We start from the raw sequence: 18,682 nt of genomic DNA, 5'->3' as shown, positions 1-18,682 counted from the left end.
TTCTCTGTTTGCCCCATCACCAGGAGGAATGACAAAGGTGCCAAGAACTACGGGGCCTGCGGAAAAGAGCAGTCACAGAGGTATGGGAGAAAAACTGCTTTCATTAAAGTCAACGATACAGCTTCGCAGTGGACCAAGCATAGCCAACCCACTTTTGATATGGTCTTCCTCAGTATTCTTGTCAGCAAGTTCAAGAAGTATGAGCTGGATGAATGGACTATAAGGTGGACAGAAAGCTACCTAGGTCATCAGGTTCAATGGGCAGTGATCAATGACTCCATTTCTAGTTGGCAGCCGGTATCAAGCGGAGTGGCCCAAGGGTCGGTCCTGGGGCCGGTTGTGTTCAATATCTTCATTAATGATCTGGAGGATGGCGTGGACTGCACTCTCAGCAAGTTTGCAGATGACACTAACCTGGGAGGAGCGGTCGATACGCTGGAGGGTAGGAATAGGATACAGAGGGACCTAGATAAATTAGAGGATTGGGCCGAAAGAAACCTGACGAGGTTCAACAAGGACAAGTGTCCAGTCCTGCACTTAGGACGTAAGAATCCCATGCGCTGCTCCAGACTAGGGACCTAGTGGCTAGGCAGGAGTTCTGCAGAAAAGGACCTAGGGGTTACAGTGGACGAGAGGCTGGATATGAGTTAATAGTGTGCCCCTCTTGCCAAGAAGGCTAACGGCATTTTGGACTGTATACGTAGGGGCATTGCCAGCAGATCTAGGGATGTGATCATTCCCCTCTATTTGGCACTGGTGAGGCCTCAACTGGAGTACTATGTCCAGTTTTGGGCCCCACACTAGAAGAAGGATGTGGAAAAATTGGCAAGAGTCCATCATAGGGCAACAAAAATGATTAGGGGGCTGGAAGTCATGAGTTTTGAGGAGAGGCTGAGGCCTCAATATCAATCTATGTTATGCCCACATCCTGAAGGCTGTGTGCTGATGTTGTCACTCCATCTCAAAAAGATATATTGGAATGGGAAAGATTCAGAAAAGGGCAACAAAAATGATGAGGAGATATGGACTAGCTTAAGTATAAGTTCATTTTAATTTCTTCTGATGAACATTTACAACACCTGTTCTGAAGATGGAGTCTCCTGCTGCCATTTTTTAAAAATTGCTGCTGCCTTGAAGATATACTCCACTGCTGCTACTTTGGAAGAAAATTCTTTCTCACCCTCAGCTACACTCTCGTTGGCTGCTGCTGCTCCTGCATTCGCTACTTTTCAGAAAGCTCAGCAGGAGCTTATTGTGAAGACCACCCTTGGTGCCTCATAGAAGATCTGAACCACCAGCAAGGATGAAAAAATCAGTACCCGTGCTGAGCTGTAACAACAGTGCCAGGGAAGGTAGGAAAGGGGATATTGGCTGCTGCTAAGATCCAGTGGCTGTGTCCTGTATTCAGAAACTTTACAGGAAGAACCAGACAAAAGTCCTGAGCGAGCTCCTTGATGGGACCTCCTCCTACTGTGCTATCCAGCCTGAGAAGCTCTAGTGCTACTTCAAGGATGTGTTTGATCACGAGGCTCAGACCAACTTGTGATGCCCAGAATGCCTTCTCCTGCTACCCCAGATTGACCTCCCGGAGGACCTGGAGTGAGTTTTTCCCCTGCAGGAGGTGCAGGCGAGGCTGACGAGGACCAAAAACACTCTCCCCCACCATCAATTCAGTGCAGAAGGGTTTCATGTCCTGCGAGGGATGCTATGAGCACAACTTCCTCCTTCAGACGGACATCCAGGAGGCCAGGAGGTCCAAGAGGCAGTGCACCGTAGCATAGCTTGAGCTGACCAACATCTTTGGGTCCATCTCCCACCATCACATCTTTGCCACCCTGGGAGAGTTCGGGATGCCAGAAACCTTCATCCAGATCCTACATCCTCTACAAGGACTGTACCACTACCATCCGCACCTCCAGTTGGGCTCCTCCCCTGCCTGTCCAGCCCTGGTGCTCTCCCCTGGCCAGCCCTGGCTGTTGCATGCCCTATAAATTGTAGCCAGGTCCGGTGCCAGGAATCCAGGATATCAAGACAAGGTAAATAGTATTGTGGATCCCCTTCTGCTGGGGAAGGAGTGCAGCCTGCATCTTGCTTCTCTCTCTCCCCACCAGAAATAGCAGGCTTCCAAAGTTTAGAGAAGATGACTAAGGAGGGATATGATACAGCACTGATTCTCAGCCGGGTGTGTGCCACAAGAAACCTGGGGCAGAGGGAGGGTCAAAACAAAAAATTGCAGTATCACGGCAGAAGAGAGATCTCCCCCTGCCATCAGTAAGGGCTGCCTCACAACCACTGACTCCATGCGCAGGCAGCAGCTAGCCAAGGGGACATGTCATTGCTCTGCTCTGCTATATTAGCATTTCAGGGAGCATGGCAAAATGGAAGGAATAATTCTGGGGGTGTGTGTGACCCCATGCCCCCCCTTCCCGCTTCACCTCTGGTTGGGGATCTGCAGGGCTGAGTATTTAATTTTAAGGACCTCTGGTAAAATAAGGATAGAGGTCTCTAAAACCGTGAATGATGTGGATGAAGTGAAAAATGAAGTGCTAGTTACCCTCTCCCAGAATACAGTAAAGGTGTGGGAGGGACCCACCTGATGAAATTAACATGCAGAACTCCCTACCATGGTATGTTGTGAGAGCAAAAAGTATAACTGGCTTCCACAGAGAATGAGATAAGTTAATAGAGACTAGGTCCATCAAGAGTTATTAGTGAAGTTGGTTCCCATGCTTCCCATGCTTGAGGAAAGCCCTAAATCTATGACTACACAGAGACCAGGAGTGGAAGCTGAGGGTGGATCACTCCAAATTCTCCTGTTCTGTACACTCCACTGGGCTAAGTGGACTGTTGGTCTGACCCACTCCAGCCTTGTGACATGAAATCATGGGGGTGAAATTGCTAATGAGCTCTTCTGCATAAGGTCATCTAGAATAACCAGGTAGGCCCGTATGAATAACCTTTGTGTAGTATTAAATGTTAACATTGAAACCATGGGGATTAGTTATTCAAATTCATTCCTTTGGAAATGAGATCATGCATGAAAAACATGAGACGTGAATACATACCTGAAAGTTATTTTCTATAGTATGCAAGGTCTCAGCAAATCTCTAGTACTAAAAACATATGAAACCAAACAGCAAGCTGAATACAGGACACACACTAGCCCCCTGTTGGAAGAACATCTCACTAATACTCCGAGCTCTAAATATAACTTAGATAATATTTTTACTTCAAGGTCCCAGAAACACAGACAAGGTTTTCATCTAGAGGCTAAAAGACCAAAAACATCAAGACACTTGATCGCGGCCTTGGAAAAGCCAAAAGACACTGACACTTGATCTTAGCTCGCTGAGAGCCGAGAAGTATTTGTTCTTGAGAGAAGTTGCATGTAAAGAACCAGTAGAGATGTCTGAGAAATGTAACCATTACCACAACCTCAATTAATGAATCACCAGCACTCTGGTTTTTTTCACAATATAAGCTCAAAGGGGCAGGCCGCAAATCCTCCCCCTTCTACAGCCTATTGCACTGGCTGGCTTGAAGCCCGAGTTTTACATTGGAACCAGGATCTCTGGCAGCAAACCCAGCCCACGAACCAGGGACGCAGGGCACGAGGCGCAATGCATTATGGGTATTCAAATAAGCATCCAGTGTAGGTCTGAGAGCACAGGGGAGCCCGGGCGCCTGAGCTGCAGCTGCAGCGCCTGGAATGCGGCTCCCGGGATCCCCGCAGCTGCTCCGGGAGCAGCTCCGCGCATTGGTTACCCAGGGCCACGCAGGAGACGACCCCGGGCCCGGAGCCTGCTGGTGCCGGGCTCTGCACTTCGGGCGGTGCAGGCGGGCTCGGGGCGCTGGCCACTCCGGGGTGCCCGCGGGAAAGGGCCGTTGCAAGGGCCGCTGAGCCGCCCTGGGCAGATGTCGGGGCTGGACTGGCCACTGCCCGGAGCCTGCAGGGGATCTCGCCCCACCCCCTGTGGTTAGAGCAGCCTGCCTGGGGGCAACAAAGAGCGGGCGGCTTGCCCCAGCCGCCCCCGGGGCCGGGCTTCGCTAGCCTGCAGCCGCCGCACCGCTCGTTAACCCACCAGCGGAGACCCGGGGGAGAGCTGGGGAGCACCGACAATACGCAGTCCTCCCACGTCAGAGGAAAGCCCTGCAGGGGTGCAGTCTAGCATTGCACCCGGATGCTTCGTCTGTTCAAACACCTCATCTCAGTCTCCACCCCCTATAGGCTTCAGCTCCCTGAAGGCAAACAGAGACCCCTAATAAAAAGTTACCTCAATGTTCATAAATTGGAAAGAGTCCTGCGGAGGGCAACAAACATGATTAGAGGGCCAGAGCACATGATTATTTAGTCTGCAGAAGAGAAGAATGAGGGGGGATTTGATCGCTGCTTTCAACTACCTGAAAGGGGGTTCCAAGGAGGATGGATGTAGACTGTTCTCAGTGGTGGCAGATGACAGAACAAGGAGTAATGGTCTCAAGCTGCAGTGGGAGAGGTTTAGGCTGGATATTAGGAAAACCTTTTTCATGAGGAGGGTGGTGAAGCACTGGAATGGGTTCCCTAGGGAGATGGTGGAATCTCCTTCCTTAGAGGCAGGGCCGGCTCCAGGCCCCAGCACACCAAGCGCATGCTTGGGGCAGCATGCCGCGGGGGGCATTCTGCCGGTTGCTGGGAGGCCGGCAGGCAGCTCTGGTGGACCTCCCGCAGGCGTGACTGCGGAGGGTCCGCTGGTCCCGCGGTTCTGGTGGAACATCCGCAGGCATGCCTGCGGGAGGCCCACCGGAGTCGCGAGACCAGCGGACCCTCCGCAGCCACATCTGCCGGAGATCCACTGGAACCAAGGGACCGGCGAGCGGCAGAGCGCCCCCCGCGGCATGCTGCCGTGCTTGGGGCAGCGAAATGGCTAAAGACGGCCCTGCTTAGAGGCTTTTAAGGTCAGACTTGACAAAGCCCTGGCTGGGATGATTTAGTTGGGGTTGGTCCTGCTTTGAGCAGGGGGTTGGACTAGATATCTCCTGAGGTCCCTTCCAACCCTGATAATCTATGATTCTGAGCCAAGCCGTACGGTACAGAAAGGAGTCCTGTGGACCTGCCGTCTGGCACTCAGCTCGGTCTGGCACCTGCCACGTGCTGCCAAGTCAGGCCCGCCCCTACCCAGTGCTTGGGCCAAAGGACTCGTCCGGCTCTGCATTGACACGGCGCCCATTCGCTAGCGCCAAAGCCACTGTCAGCTTTGCAAAGTGCTAGTGGAGCCGGGACCCAGCCAAATGAACTGGGGGCAGGGCTGGCTCTAGCATTTCGCCGCCCCAAGCACAGTGGCACGTCGCGGGGGGCACTCTGCCACTCGCCAGTCCTGCAGCTCCGGTGGACCTCCAGCAGGTGTGTCTGCGGCAGGTCCGCCAGAGCTGCAGGACCAGCGGACCGTCCGCAGCCATGCCTGCGGCAGCAACACCAGAACCACCTGCCGCCCTCCCAGCAACCGGCAGAGCGCCCCCTGCAGTGTGCTGGCACAAGCACGCGCTTGGCACGCTGTGGCCTGGAGCCGGCCCTGACTAGGGGGAGGGGGCATGAGCCTCTTCAGTCCAACTGCTGCCCTGCACCCAGGCAGCTTATATTAACAGCACATGTACAGCCCCCAGGATCGTGGGGTCGGCGGAGCCGCTTCTGCCTGGAGTGGCGCCCAAAGGGGCCACCACGGTAGTGCTCTGGGATGTTTATGGGGAGCTCATTGCGAGGCAGCAAATGCAAAGGGGCTTGTTTAAAAAAACATAACAAGGCTGGTGCTGGCGTCGCTCGCGTGGCCGGACCCAATAGTGAGGGGCTGGTCTCTTTCAGATGGGGGGGTGGGGGTGGCAGGCCCCTGTGCACAGCTGAGAGGACTGAACTGGGGTGGGATTCCAGGTCTCCTTTCCCGCCATGCTCTGATGGCAGGGGGCACACGCAGGGTCATTTCCTGCTGGCTAAGGGCACCGGCTGTCTCAGCCTGGGCCAGGCCGTGCAATGAGTTTGGGTCGCTCGGCCCCAGAGCTGGGGCGAGGTGTTCACGGCACACCCAGCCCAGCCCCAAGGCAGGAGAGAATGAATGTCCCCCCAGGGCCAGGAAGGGAGGCAGGAGCCCCGCGGGGACTGCAGGTGCCATCACTGAGCCCGTCTGCCTGGTGCAGCTGAGCACTTGAGTGGGTCGGGGCAGCCCCGCAGCTGGGTGTGTTGGGGGGAAGGTGGGCCCCCAGCAGTGAGCAGATCCAGTGCAGCAAATGGTATATGGGAAGGGAGTGGGCCTAAAGCCATGGAAAAACCTTCTCCCCCACAGGGTGGGGCCAGCCCCGGGTCTGTACGACTGAAAACGTTAGAGAGCGTCCGAGAAGCAAGTCGTGAAGAGAGCTTTGCTGTGGGAAAAAAAAGAGCCGAAAAAAAGAAACGGGGCTTATTGGACCGTACGCAGTAAAAGCCACAGCGAGATAACAACGGAACTGCAGTGAAACAAAGCGATAACACAAAGAAAACTAAAAAGCCACAAACCTGCAACTAAAAGGACTAATAAACCAAAGCGCTACAAAGGGTCCCGTCCAGCCCGGGTTTGTCTGTTTTTGGCACCGCTCGCCAGGGGAGAGCGCGAACGCAGTCCCCCACTACCACAAAATATGCAGTCGAGTTTCCCGCATTTGGGGAAATCGCAGGGGTCAGCACACCCGCAGTGCAATGGATGAGCCTCACCCTGGGAAAACCACCTTCGTGATCATGGTATCTCCCCTGCCAGGTAAGTATGAGCTCCGGCCGCCCAGCCGCCGCCCGCCCTCGCTCGCCCCACACTTATAACACACGGGGCGGACCGCCGCGCCCCGACCGCCGGCCTCGCCCACGCCGGCCCCCACTGCCGACAGCTGCCCCGACGCGTCCGCGAGGCGCCTCCCTTCTCCACGCCGAGCTCCCGGGGCCAAAGTCGGGCCCTGCTGGGCAGCCCGCCTCCGCTCCCACAATGCTCTGCTCGCACACAGATCTGCATATGTGCTCACGGGGCTCCGCCCCTCCAGTCAGGCCCCTCCCCCATCTGCCCGGGCTGGTGCTCTTGCGTGCCCTGTGGTTGTACCTATTGGGCTCCAGGAACTGGGTGGGCGGAAGCCCACCCATTGCTAACGGTTCCCCCCCCCCAGCCTGAGGGGAGGATCTGCAGGACCTCAGAACCCAACTGATTCCAGGGGACAACTAATTAAAGAACAGGGACAGGAGTTAGGTCAAAGCGTCATAAGAAGGGAGCCTGACAGGGACACTAAGGCCTGGTCCACACTACACTGTTAAACCGAATTTAACAGCGTTAAATTGATTTAACGCTGTACCCGTCCACACTACAATGAACTTTAAATCGATTTAAAGGGCTCTTTAAATCGATTTCTGTACTCCTCCCCAACGAGAGTAATGCTAAAATCGATATTAACATATCGATTTAGGGTTAGTGTGGCCGCAAATCAAAGTTATTGGTCGGATAGTTATAGTGATAGCTACACACAGTGCAACGCTCCAGAAATTGACGCTAGCCTCGGACCATGGACGCACACTGCCAAATTAATGTGCCTAGTGTGGATGCGTGCAATCAACTCTATAATATCTGTTTAATAAAACCAGTTTAAGTTAATTCGAAATTATCCTGTAGTGTAGACGTACCCTGAGCAGAGAACCCCGGACGGTGCCCACTGCTCCTCAAAGGCATCAAGGGAGCCAGTGGACGCCACCCAGAGGAACTCCGCCCGGATACATGAACGGACTAAGGATCGGAAACAAGCCCTACAGTCACCGGAGTCTCCGTCGGCCAACCTCCTCTTCCTGGTTGTGTAGATGGCCATTTTAGCCAGGGCGAGGAGGAGGTTGACCAGGAGGTCCCGCGACTTTGTGGGGCCACGGATAGGGAGTGCATAGAGAAGGAGGTGAGGGGGAAAGTGCAGCCAGAAATATAACAGGATATTGGTGAGGAGCCGGTCTAAGGGCTGCAACCTGGCGCACTCGAAGTAAACGTGCGCCAGGGTCTCCCTCATGCCGCAGAAGGGGCAGGTGTCTGGGACAGGGGTAAACCATGCCAAATACATGCCTGCGCTCACGGCCCCATGAAGGAACCGCCAACTGACATCCCCGGCAGGCCTCGGGACCAGGGTAGAGTAGAGGCTGGCCCACCGGGGCTCCTCACCCTCCAGAGGTGGCAGGAGGTCCTGCCACTTGTCCCGTCCCCGGCATCCAGGCTATCAGAGAGACGACGTGGACCACCTGCTGCTGGGGAAAGAGTGCAGCTTGCATTTTGCTTCTCTCTCTCTCTCCCCACCGGAAGTTGGTCCAATACAAGAACGACCTCCCCTGCCTTGTCTCATGTCAGTTTCTCCTCAGTGCAGAAGGTCGGGTGTTGTCAGCCACTCTCCAGAAACTGGAAGGCCACTCGATCCCTTTTGTTCCCTGCCAAGTGAGGCTGAGTGCACTGGCAGGCAGCGCCTGTTGAAGAAGTGGAAGATTGGACAAATGACCAGGGAGGAGTATAAAAATATTGCTCAGGCAGGCAGGAGTGAAATCGGGAAGGACAACTCATGCTTGGAGTTGCAGCTAGCAAGAGATGTTAAGAGGAACAACAAGAAGGGTTTCTTCAGGTATGTTAGCAACAAGAAGAAAGTCAAGGAAAGTGTGGGCCCCTTAGTGAATGAGGGAGGCAACCTAGTGACAGAGGATGTGGAAAAAGCTAATGTACTCAATGCTTCCCCTCTGCCCCCGCCTTCACCAACAAAATCGGCTCCCAGACTGCTGCGCTGGACAGATGCCATAAACAGATAAGTAAGAGTTAATAGAAGTACTTCATATCTCTTTTGACTGTAAAGGGTTAACAAGTTCAGTGAGCCTGGCTGTCATCTGACCAGAGGACCAATCAGGGGACAGGATACTTTCAAATCTTGAGGGAGGGAAGTTTTTGTGTGTGCTGTTAGTTTTTTGGTTGTTCACTCTGGGGGCTCAGAGGGACCAGACGTGCAACCAGGTTTCTCTCCAATCTCTCCGATACAGGCTCTTATAAGTTCAGAATAGTGAGTACTAGGTAGGTAAGGGGAGCTAGGCTTATGTTTGTTTTCTTTATTTGCAAATGTGTATTTGGCTGGAAGGAGTTCAAATTTGTATTTTGCTGAAAGGATTTTAATTTCTACTTGTATACTTAGGCTGGGAGGGTATTCCCAGTGTCTACAGCTGAAAGACCCTGTACCTATTCCATTTTAAATTTACAAAGATAATTTTTACTGTTTTTCTTTCTTTAATTAAAAGCTTTTCTTGTTTAAGAACCTGATTGCTTTTTTTTTTATTCTGGTGAGACCCCAAGGGACTGGGTCTGGATCCACCAGGGAATTGGTGGGGAGAAAGGAGGGAAGGGGAAGAGAAAGGTTAATTTCTCTCTGTGTTAGGATTACTTTCCCTCTCAGGGAGAGTCTGGGAGGGGGAGAGAGAAGGAGGGGGGAAGGTGGATTTTCCTCTCTGTTTAAGATTCAAGGAGTTTGAATCACAGTAATCTTCCAGGGTAACCCAGGGAGGGGAAGCCTGGGAGAGGCAACAGTGAGGGAAAGGGTTTACTTTCCTTGTGTTACGATCCAGAGGGTCTGGGTCTTGGGGGTCCCTGGGCAAGGTTTTGGGGGGACCAGAGTGTACCAGGCACTGGAATTCCTGGTTGGTGGCAGCGCTACAGGTTCTAAGCTGGTAATTGAGCTTAGAGGAATTCATGCTGGTACCCCATCTTTTGGATGCTAAGGTTCAGAGTTGGTAATTATACCATGACAACAGCACAGCATGGGGAGGAGGTGACCAGCCCCCTGTGGAGAAAGAAATGCTTTGGGACTATTTAGAAAAGCTGGATGAGCACGAATCCATGGGGCCAGATGCGCTGCATCCGAGGGTGCTAAAGAATTGGCGAGTGTAATTGCAGGGCCATTGGCTATTATCTTTGAAAACTCATGGTGATTGGGGGAGGTCTCGGATGACTGGAAAAAGGCTAATGTAGTGCCCATCTTTAAAAAAGGGAAGAAAGGAGGAGGATCCGGGGAACTACAGGCCAGTCAGACTCACCTCAGTCCCTGGAAGAAATCATGGAGCAGGTCCTCAAGGAATCAATTCTGAAGCACTTAGAGGAGAGGCAAGTGATCAGGAGCAGTCAGCATGGATTCACCAAGGGCAAGTCACACCTGACTAACCTAATTGCCTTCTGTGAGGAGATAACTGGGTCTGGGGATGAGGGGAAAGCAATGGACGTGTTATTCCTTGACTTTATCAAAGCTTCTGATACGATCTCCCACAGTATTTTTGTCGGCAAGTTCAACAAGTATGGGCTGGATGAATGGACTGTAAGGTGGATAGAAAGCTGGCTAGGTCATTGGGCTCAACGGTTAGTGACCAACGGCTCCATGTCTAATTGGCAGCCGGTATCAAGCGGTGTGCCCCGAGGGTCGGTCCTGGGGCCGATTTTGTTCAATATCTTCATTAATGATCTGGAGGATGGTGTGGACTGCACTCTCAGCAAGTTTGCAGATGACACTAAACTGGGAGGAGCGGTCGATACGCTGGAGGGTAGGGATAAGGTACAGAGGGACCTAGACAAATTAGAGGATTGGGCCGAAAGAAACCTGACGAGGTTCAACAAGGACAACTGCCCAGTCCTGCACTTTAGGATGTAAGAATCCCATGCATTGCTCCAGTCTAGGGACCGAATGGCTAGGCAGCAGCTCTGCAGAAAAGAACTTAGGGGTTACAGTGGATGAGAAGCTGGATATGAGTTAATAGTGTGCCCCTGTTGCCAAGAAGGCTAACGGCATTTTGGACTGTATAAGTAGGGGCATTGCCAGCAGATGGAGGGACGTGGTCGTTCCCTCCTATTCGATGTTGGTGAGGCCTCATCTGGAGTACCGTGCCCAGTTTTGGGCCCCGCCCTACAAGAAGGATGTGGAAAAACTGAAAGGAGTCCATCATAGGGCAACAAAAATTATTAGGGGGCTGGAGCACATGACTTATGAGGAGAGGCTGAGGGAACTGGGCTTGTTTAGTCTGCAGAAGAGAAGAATGAGGGGAGATTTGATCGCTGCCTGCAACTACCTGAAAGGGGGTTCCAAAGAGGATGGATCTAGACTGTTCTCAGTGGTACCAGGTGACGGAACACGGAACAATGGTCCCAAGTTGCGGTGGGGGAGGTGTAGGTTGGATATTAGGCAAAGCCTTTTTCACGAGGAGGGTGGTGAAGCACTGGAATGGGTTCCCTACGGAGGTGGTGGAATTTCCTTCCTTAGAGGTTTTTAAGGTCAGCCTTGACAAAGTCCTGGCTGGGATGATTTAGTTGGGGATTGGGTTGGACTAGATGACCTCCTGAGGTCCCTTCCAACCCTGATAGTCCATGATTTTAAGCTGTTCCCGTGTATCAAGGTGAGCCGCAGCTCAGCGAACCCCAAAGATCTGAGTGAGGCGAGCTACTTTGCAGCAGAAGCAGACCAAGCAGCAGGTACAATGTAGGGTCACACCCCGGCCGGCAGCTAGAATCTCATGTCCGAGATCCCGGCTCCTGTTACTTTGCAAAGTGTGTGCTTTTACTCCGGGTTTTAGCTGTGGGCCAAGTGCCTTCTGGCTTCTCGTCCGGGCTCTGTCCTCCATGCGCCTGGGCATCAGCGGGACTGTCTCAGGAGAGCAGCTGCCACATGCCAATCTCCGCCCAGCTGCGGAAGGAGCAGAGGCAGCCCAGACAAAAGCCTCCTTTGAGCGCCGAGACAGCAGGAGCATCTTATTTGCATACCCACAGTGCACTGCGCGCAGCCAAGCGAGTCCCTGGTCAAGGGGCTGGTTTTGCTCCCTGTGTCCCCGGTTCCGATGATCCAACTCGGGCTGTCAATCGGTTCGATTCCATTTCCTCTAAAAGCTGGCGGTTTAGCGGGCTGCGAGAGTAGTCACCCTGACTTTTGGTAGCCTAGGCGTTTGCCCCGGCAGCACCGATGGGTATGTTCTACATACTCTGCTTTTTCTTCAGTTCCTATAATTCTTTTGGCTTTTACTGAAGATTTCTGTGGAGAGGAACATTTCTGAATCTGTACCCAAAATTTTTATGGCTTTGTTTTAGTGAGATTGTTCCCTGTGGGGAAAAAAAGAGGAAGGTGCTGTCTGAAATGGTGTCAGTGGCTGAAGCTTTTCTGTAGTATGAAAACAACTCAGAGCTCTGAAAATGACTGTTTGGGACTTTCGGGCTTTTTTGAGCTCATCTTGTTAGTGAGATGGTTTCCTAGCTAGCAAGGGCCTGTTTTGTAATGTGTATTCCACTGGCTCTTTGATTTTGTATGTTTTTGGTTATCATGATTGAAGAGCAGCAAAGAAATGCATTATTGTTTGTGTTAACGTCTGGTTTGTCCGAAGAGTGTGTGGTTTGGAGTCATTTGTAACTTTTTGGTTAGTTGTTGGTAACAGCTTATTATTGTCCCCTGAGTTGAAAGGCTGCTCTTGCAGTTTTAGTTTGTCATTGCTGGAAGGTCAGTCAAAGAGCTGCTTTCTTAATCTAGTCCGTGAGGGTTCTTACGCTGCCCTCCTTATACCTTCCAGAAGATGATTGCATGGTTTCCCTCGTCTCCCCACAGAAGAGAAATTGTCCATCCCTTTCCTGTTGGGAAAACACCAGTGTTTTAACTTAGGAAACGGTAAACCTTTTGCCCAGATGAGGGATTTAAAAAATTTATTAAAGGAAATGTTTGAAATGAAATAGACACAGGTTGAGAGGGAAGGCACTGTACATCTGGGGTCAGGCTTGAGTTATGGGGGATGAAAGGATGAAAAGATACATACATATCGCATAACCCGCACAGACCCAGATTGGGGTGCAAGGGTCTTTTAAAGTGTCAGTGAATAAGTAGGTTCAGGTTCACCACCCATGGAATGAATAAGGAGTCCAAGTCAGTATCGGTGGAACGGATAGGTACATGGGTGGGGTGCGTCCCTTGGTCCCTCAGGGAAGGAAGTGGATTATTTCCCTGGTCGGCTGTCTCAATTACTCAGGGCTGGTCTACACTATGGGGGGAAATCGATCTTAGATACGCAACTTCAGCTACGTGAACAATGTAGCTGAAGTCGAATATCTAAGATCGGATTACTCACTCATCCTCACTGCGCGGGATCGATGTCCGCGGCTCCCCCTGTCGATTCCGCAACTCTGTTGGGGTTGGTGGAGTTCCGGAATAGATATAAGTGCGCTCGGGGAATGATATATCGTGTCTAGATGAGACGCGATATATCGATCCCCGAGCAATCGATTTTAACCGCTGATACGGCAGGTAGTCTAGACGTAGCCTCAGTGCGGTATTGGCGGTGTCCGGTGATGTGTTCGGTATAAATGTCTCTGGACCACCTGATGGTGTCGGACACCATGAGCTGTCTCATGAGCCGGGCGCAGCATTGACTGACCCCACATGCTCTCAGAACCGGCTCGTTGCGGGGGTCCCATGAGCCCAGGGCTGCCACGATCAGGGCGCGTACCTGTACTTCGTAGCCCTGGGCTCTCAGGGTCTCAGCCAGCAAGGCACACTTCTACTCCTTCCGTGCTCAGACCTCGTGGAATGCAGGGGACCGGTTTTCAGAAAGCACTGTGACGTCTACCTGGAGGACCTTCTTCTTTTCTGCGTCCGTCACGACGATGTCGGGTCGCAGTCGGCTGTCTGTCCCGGGGATGGCGGAGTTGACAGTGATCTTCCCCAGGGACTGTGGGATGGCTTTCACTAGTCAGTTCTGGATGGTGCTGTGGCAGTGCTGCCTGGTCCTGGAGTGCTGCTTGCATTCACACAGGACGTGCGGCAGGGTCTTGTTCACGTAGCCGCACTTCCTACAGAGCTTGTCTCGGCCGCCTTGGCGGATGGCTCCGTTGAGGGGAACGCAGTTGAGTCGTGCCCTGTGGATGAACCGCCAGTTGGCGAACATGGGGAAGCTGCCCCCGGGGGAGGAAGTGGTCACTGGCATCCCACTTGCTAGACACCTCGAACACCTTGCCCTGGTCTGGCTTCCGCTTGAGGTTCTCAGTGTAGTGGTAGCGGATGGCGTCTTTCAGGGACCTTTCTAGCATGGCTTTGGCGGTCAGGGTGAGGATGGTGTGGTCCGGAGTCTTTACGCGTGGCACCGGTATTCCCAGTTCCCGGCATTCCTCGCGCCACTTCCAGCAGCAGCTGATCCTCTTACCCAGGCATCTTGAGGCGTTGCGGGTGCAGGACCAGAGAGAGGATTGGTTTCCCCGATCTCTCCCAAACTCAGCCTCCAGGGAGCCGCTGAGGTAAGTGGCAACGTCCCACTCGGAGGGGGCCCTGGTGATGCGTTTCCAGACCACACCCCGTACAGACTCCTGTGCAATGCTGCTCACTGTTGGGTCCGGGCACGTCAGGAGGCGGAAGGCGTGGGTCATCACCGCCACATCGCACAGGTCACCCATCCGAGGTTTGTTGGCACCGCCCTGTATGTGGGAAATGTAAACGATGTCCGTGCACACCCTCTGGGGAAGGGGGAGCCATTCCTTCACCAGCTGTCTGATGGTGCTGTCGGCCTTGTTCAGGGGCACTTTGGCCTCAGCCGATCCCCTGAGGACAAAGGAGATGCGGCGGATCAGGAGGGCATTGAGGGCATTGATCTTTTGCCAGGGGGCGAGTAGGGAGGAGTCGATTTGGGCCGTGTCTGGCAGGATCTCTGCGATGGTGTCTTCGGGGGTCTGCTGGACGCAGACTCCTGTGGGTATGCCGAGGTGCTGGTATATCTCTCCCTCTTGAAGGGAGGTCATGGATTTGCCCTGGATAAGGAACCGCATAGGCCAGACCAGCGCTCTGGTGCCACCGTCGACATGGAGGGAGGTGCACTTTTGGGGGCTGAAACGCAGGCCCGTCCGCTCGGCGGCTTGGCTGGTGATGTCGAGCATTTCATAGGAGCAAAAGAGGAGGAAGGTTGTGGCCCTTTGAGTCAGATCCCTAGCGTTTAAGGCCAGAAGGAACCAGCCCATCACCTCAGACGGACTGAGGGGCACCAATGCCCCAAATAGCGAGGAATTGCTTTGATGCAATTGAGATAGTTCTGTGGGAAGGAGCAGAAAAGAGCATCGGGGCTGCGGAACAGCACTTGCATAGGCACTTGCATAGGCTTTCTTTGCCCTGTTTTGCTGTGAGAGTTAACAGTGAGCGATTGGTAGTCACAGGTCAGTTTATGGAAATTAGGAGTGTAGAGGGGAAAGCAGCGAGAGGAAGGCATCTGCAAGGCTTGTCTGTCTTAGACCAGAATTGTGCGTGAAGGGTTCTTGCTTTGAATTCTTCCACTGGAGTCATTTCGGGGAAGTGATTCTCACGTAGAGTTCCCTAGTGATGGTGTTTGTGGCGTGTCTGGGAGCTCGTCCTGGTGAGATAGAAATGGGTGGGCGCAGGGGGGGTATGCGTGCGTGGCAGAGTCTCAGCATCGCTTCTCGGCTCTTTGGAGCTAAGATCAAAGTGTAGTGTCTGTTCTTATCAGCTTGATCTCTGATATGTCCTTGATGTGAGGACTGTATGTTAGCTCGATTTTTGAAATGAGGGGATCAGAAGAGAAGCTTGCTTTGTCTGCCCCATGCATCGACCTGGTATTGCACTGTCTCCAGGAACGGTGTATCTCCCTTAGGGGAGAATCTTTTGGTTAGAAAAACAGAAAAGAGTCGAAGCTGTGACAGTCATTCTTTAAAGCAGCTTTTTTTAGAAGTAGTAGAATAACTTGGTGTTTCTAGCGTTTTTGTTTCTTTAGGGTAAACATGCTACAGTTAGAGTTTCTTGTAAGTGTTTTGAGAGTCTGTAGATGTGACAGGTTCTTCTTTGTCTTGCTAGAGAATTATTAAAGAAGTTGGACTCCTTTCTGTTGTGAGTCTTTTCAACAGTATGAGGGACAAAAGCTTTCCAGACTTTGGGTCTGTTGGGGAGATGGCTGGTTTTTTCTTTTTCTTTTTTGTTTGTTTGTATGTTTTGGGGTGGGAGGGGGTGGTTGGTAATATTTGAGGTTACGTGTATATCAACAACTGCATGAGTTACACAGACTTTTCCCCACCCAGCCTACGTTCTATGTATCTTGGTTCGTAAAATCAAGACAAGGCACTAGATGTCGTGCTGCACCCGGCACACCGGGGCCACAATCCTGATTCCCCCCACCAGCCAAGCTACTGTAATCTAAATGCTAAATAATAACCCTTAACTTCTCATTGTTGCCACCCTCACTATTGGAAAATCCCCAAAATCACGACAGTGGCTTACAAATCATGAGGATTCTTTTTAAAAAAAATGTAATGTGGGTTCTCTTTCTTTCCCTTCTGGTTTTCTGAACCAGGCAAGCTAGAAACTTACTTTTCTAGTGCAGCCAGAGCCCCAGAGAGCAGGAGCCTCCGTTGCCTGGGGCTGGCAAGCAGTGGGGCTCCTCACGGTTGTGTGTTCCACACTTTGATCTCACCCACCGAGTATCAAGTGTGAATTCCTCCAGGCATAGAACAGCCTGAACATAGAGTCACACCCAGGTGTAGCAGAAGCTGCTGTAACACACAAGCTCTGTATGTCCTTTAGGGCTAACTCCAGCCAAACAGCTGGGATCCCTTGCTTATGCTTAGAAGGCGTGCCGGTTCCCTGAAGTCCAAGCAGCATCAGGGGCACAACAGTTTCTTCCTGACAGGGAGTTTTATTCCATTCCCCCAGAGCTCAAGCTGATGGGGGCAAGTGTTTGTGCAGGTCTCTGCCTTCTCATGGGTGTGTGAGGGGGAGCAATCAACCAAGTCTTTTGTCCAGGAATGATTCTCAGTGGTTTGTCTGATGTCTCAGTCAGGGCCTTCTCTTGCTGGAAAGGAGATGACACCTCTTCTGGTAAACTAGCATTTCACACTTGGTAATGCTTCTCTCTTGACTGGTGGCGGGGTGGTGGCAAGGGGGTTTACAGCTTTATTGCCAATGCTTATCTATCACCTTACAACATGGGCTACGGCTATTATAGGTGAGAATAATGCATGCAGCAACTCACGAGCTTCGACCGACCCCCCATGCTCTCAGCCTCCACTTACCTCAGCCTCCAGGGAGCTGCTGAGGTAAGTGGTAAGCCTTATAAGCCACAGTAAAGTTTCAGAGTTGAGCTTTGCTTTTTCTCTGTTCGCCCCATCACCAGGAGGAATGACAAAGGTGCCAAGAACTTCGGGGCCTGCGGAAAAGAGCAGTCACAGAGGTATGGGAGAAAAACTGCTTTCATTAAAGTCAACGATACAGCTTCGCAGTGGCCCAAGCATAGCCAACCCACTTTTGATATGGTCTTCCTCAGTATTCTTGTCAGCAAGTTCAAGAAGTATGAGCTGGATGAATGGACTATAAGGTGGATAGAAACCTACCTAGGTCATCGGGTTCAACGGGCAGTGATCAATGACTCCATTTCTAGTTGGCAGCCGGTATCAAGCGGAGTGCCCCAAGGGTCGGTCCTGGGGCTGGTTTTGTTCAATATCTTCATTAATGATCTGGAGGATGGCGTGGACTGCACTCTCAGCAAGTTTGCGGATGACACTAACCTGGGAGGAGCGGTCGATACGCTGCAGGGTAGGAATAGGATACAGAGGGACCTAGACAAATTAGAGGATTGGGCCGAAAGAAACCTGACGAGGTTCAACAAGGACAAGTGCCCAGTCCTGCACTTAGGACGTAAGAATCCCATGCGCTGCTCCAGACTAGGGGCTTAGTGGCTAGGCAGGAGTTCTGCAGAAAAGGACCTAGGGGTTACAGAGGACGAGAAGCTGGATATGAGTTAATAGTGTGCCCCTGTTGCCAAGAAGGCTAACGGCATTTTGGACTGTATACGTAGGGGCATTGCCAGCAGATCTAGGGACGTGATCATTCCCCTCTATTTGGCACTGGTGAGGCCTCAACTGGAGTACTATGTCCAGTTTTGGGCCCCACACTAGAAGAAGGATGTGGAAAAATTGGCAAGAGTTCATCATAGGGCAACAAAAATGATTAGGGGGCTGGAAGTCATGACTTTTGAGGAGAGGCTGAGGCCTCAATAACAATCTATGTTATGCCCACATCCTGAAGACTGCGTGCTGATGTTGTCACTCCATCTCAAAAAGATATATTGGAATGGGAAAGATTCAGAAAAGGGCAACAAAAATGATGAGGAGATATGGACCAGCTTAAGTATAAGTTCAGTTTAATTTCTTCTGATGAACATTTACAACACCTGTTCTGAAGATGGAGTCTCCTGCTGCCATTTTTAAAAAATTGCTGCTGCCTTGAAGATATACTCCACTGCTGCTACTTTGGAAGAAAATTCTTTCTCACCCTCAGCTACACTCTCGTTGGCTGCTGCTGCTCCTGCATTCGCTACTTTTCAGAAAGCTCAGCAGCAGCTTATTGTGAAGACCACCCTTGGTGCCTCATAGAAGATCTGAACCACCAGCAAGGAAATCAGTACCCATGCTGAGCTGTAACAACAGTGCCAGGGAAGGTAGGAAAGGGGATATTGGCTGCTGCTGAGATCCAGTGGCTGTGTCCTGTATTCAGAAACTTTACAGGAAGAACCAGACAAAAGCCCTGAGCGAGCTCCTTGATGGGACCTCCTCCTACTGTGCTATCCAGCCTGAGAAGCTCTAGTCCTACTTCAAGGATGTGTTTGATCACGAGGCTCAGACCAACTTGTGACGCCCAG

General features: G+C 52.0%; 3 non-coding genes across 3 annotated transcripts; 2 read left to right on the top strand and 1 right to left on the bottom strand.

Moving 5' to 3' along the window:
* Positions 1–6,602: 6,602 nt before the first annotated feature.
* On the bottom strand, positions 6,603–6,766 carry LOC115656953. Its single transcript, XR_004001826.1, has one exon. It is a non-coding gene; the product is annotated as a U1 spliceosomal RNA (small nuclear RNA).
* Positions 6,767–11,994: 5,228 nt separating this feature from the next.
* LOC115656986 lies at positions 11,995–12,111 on the top strand. The gene has a single exon (XR_004001854.1). It is a non-coding gene; the product is annotated as a U5 spliceosomal RNA (small nuclear RNA).
* Positions 12,112–15,447: 3,336 nt separating this feature from the next.
* Positions 15,448–15,642, top strand: LOC115656963. The gene has a single exon (XR_004001836.1). It is a non-coding gene; the product is annotated as a U2 spliceosomal RNA (small nuclear RNA).
* The last annotated feature ends 3,040 nt before the right edge of the window (positions 15,643–18,682 follow it).

This window comes from Gopherus evgoodei, chromosome 8 (genome assembly GCF_007399415.2).
Source record: "Gopherus evgoodei ecotype Sinaloan lineage chromosome 8, rGopEvg1_v1.p, whole genome shotgun sequence".
In the NCBI taxonomy this organism is placed as follows: domain Eukaryota; kingdom Metazoa; phylum Chordata; order Testudines; family Testudinidae; genus Gopherus; species Gopherus evgoodei.
Note: the sequence above shows the minus strand (reverse complement) of the source record. Positions and strands in the feature narration are given on the sequence as shown.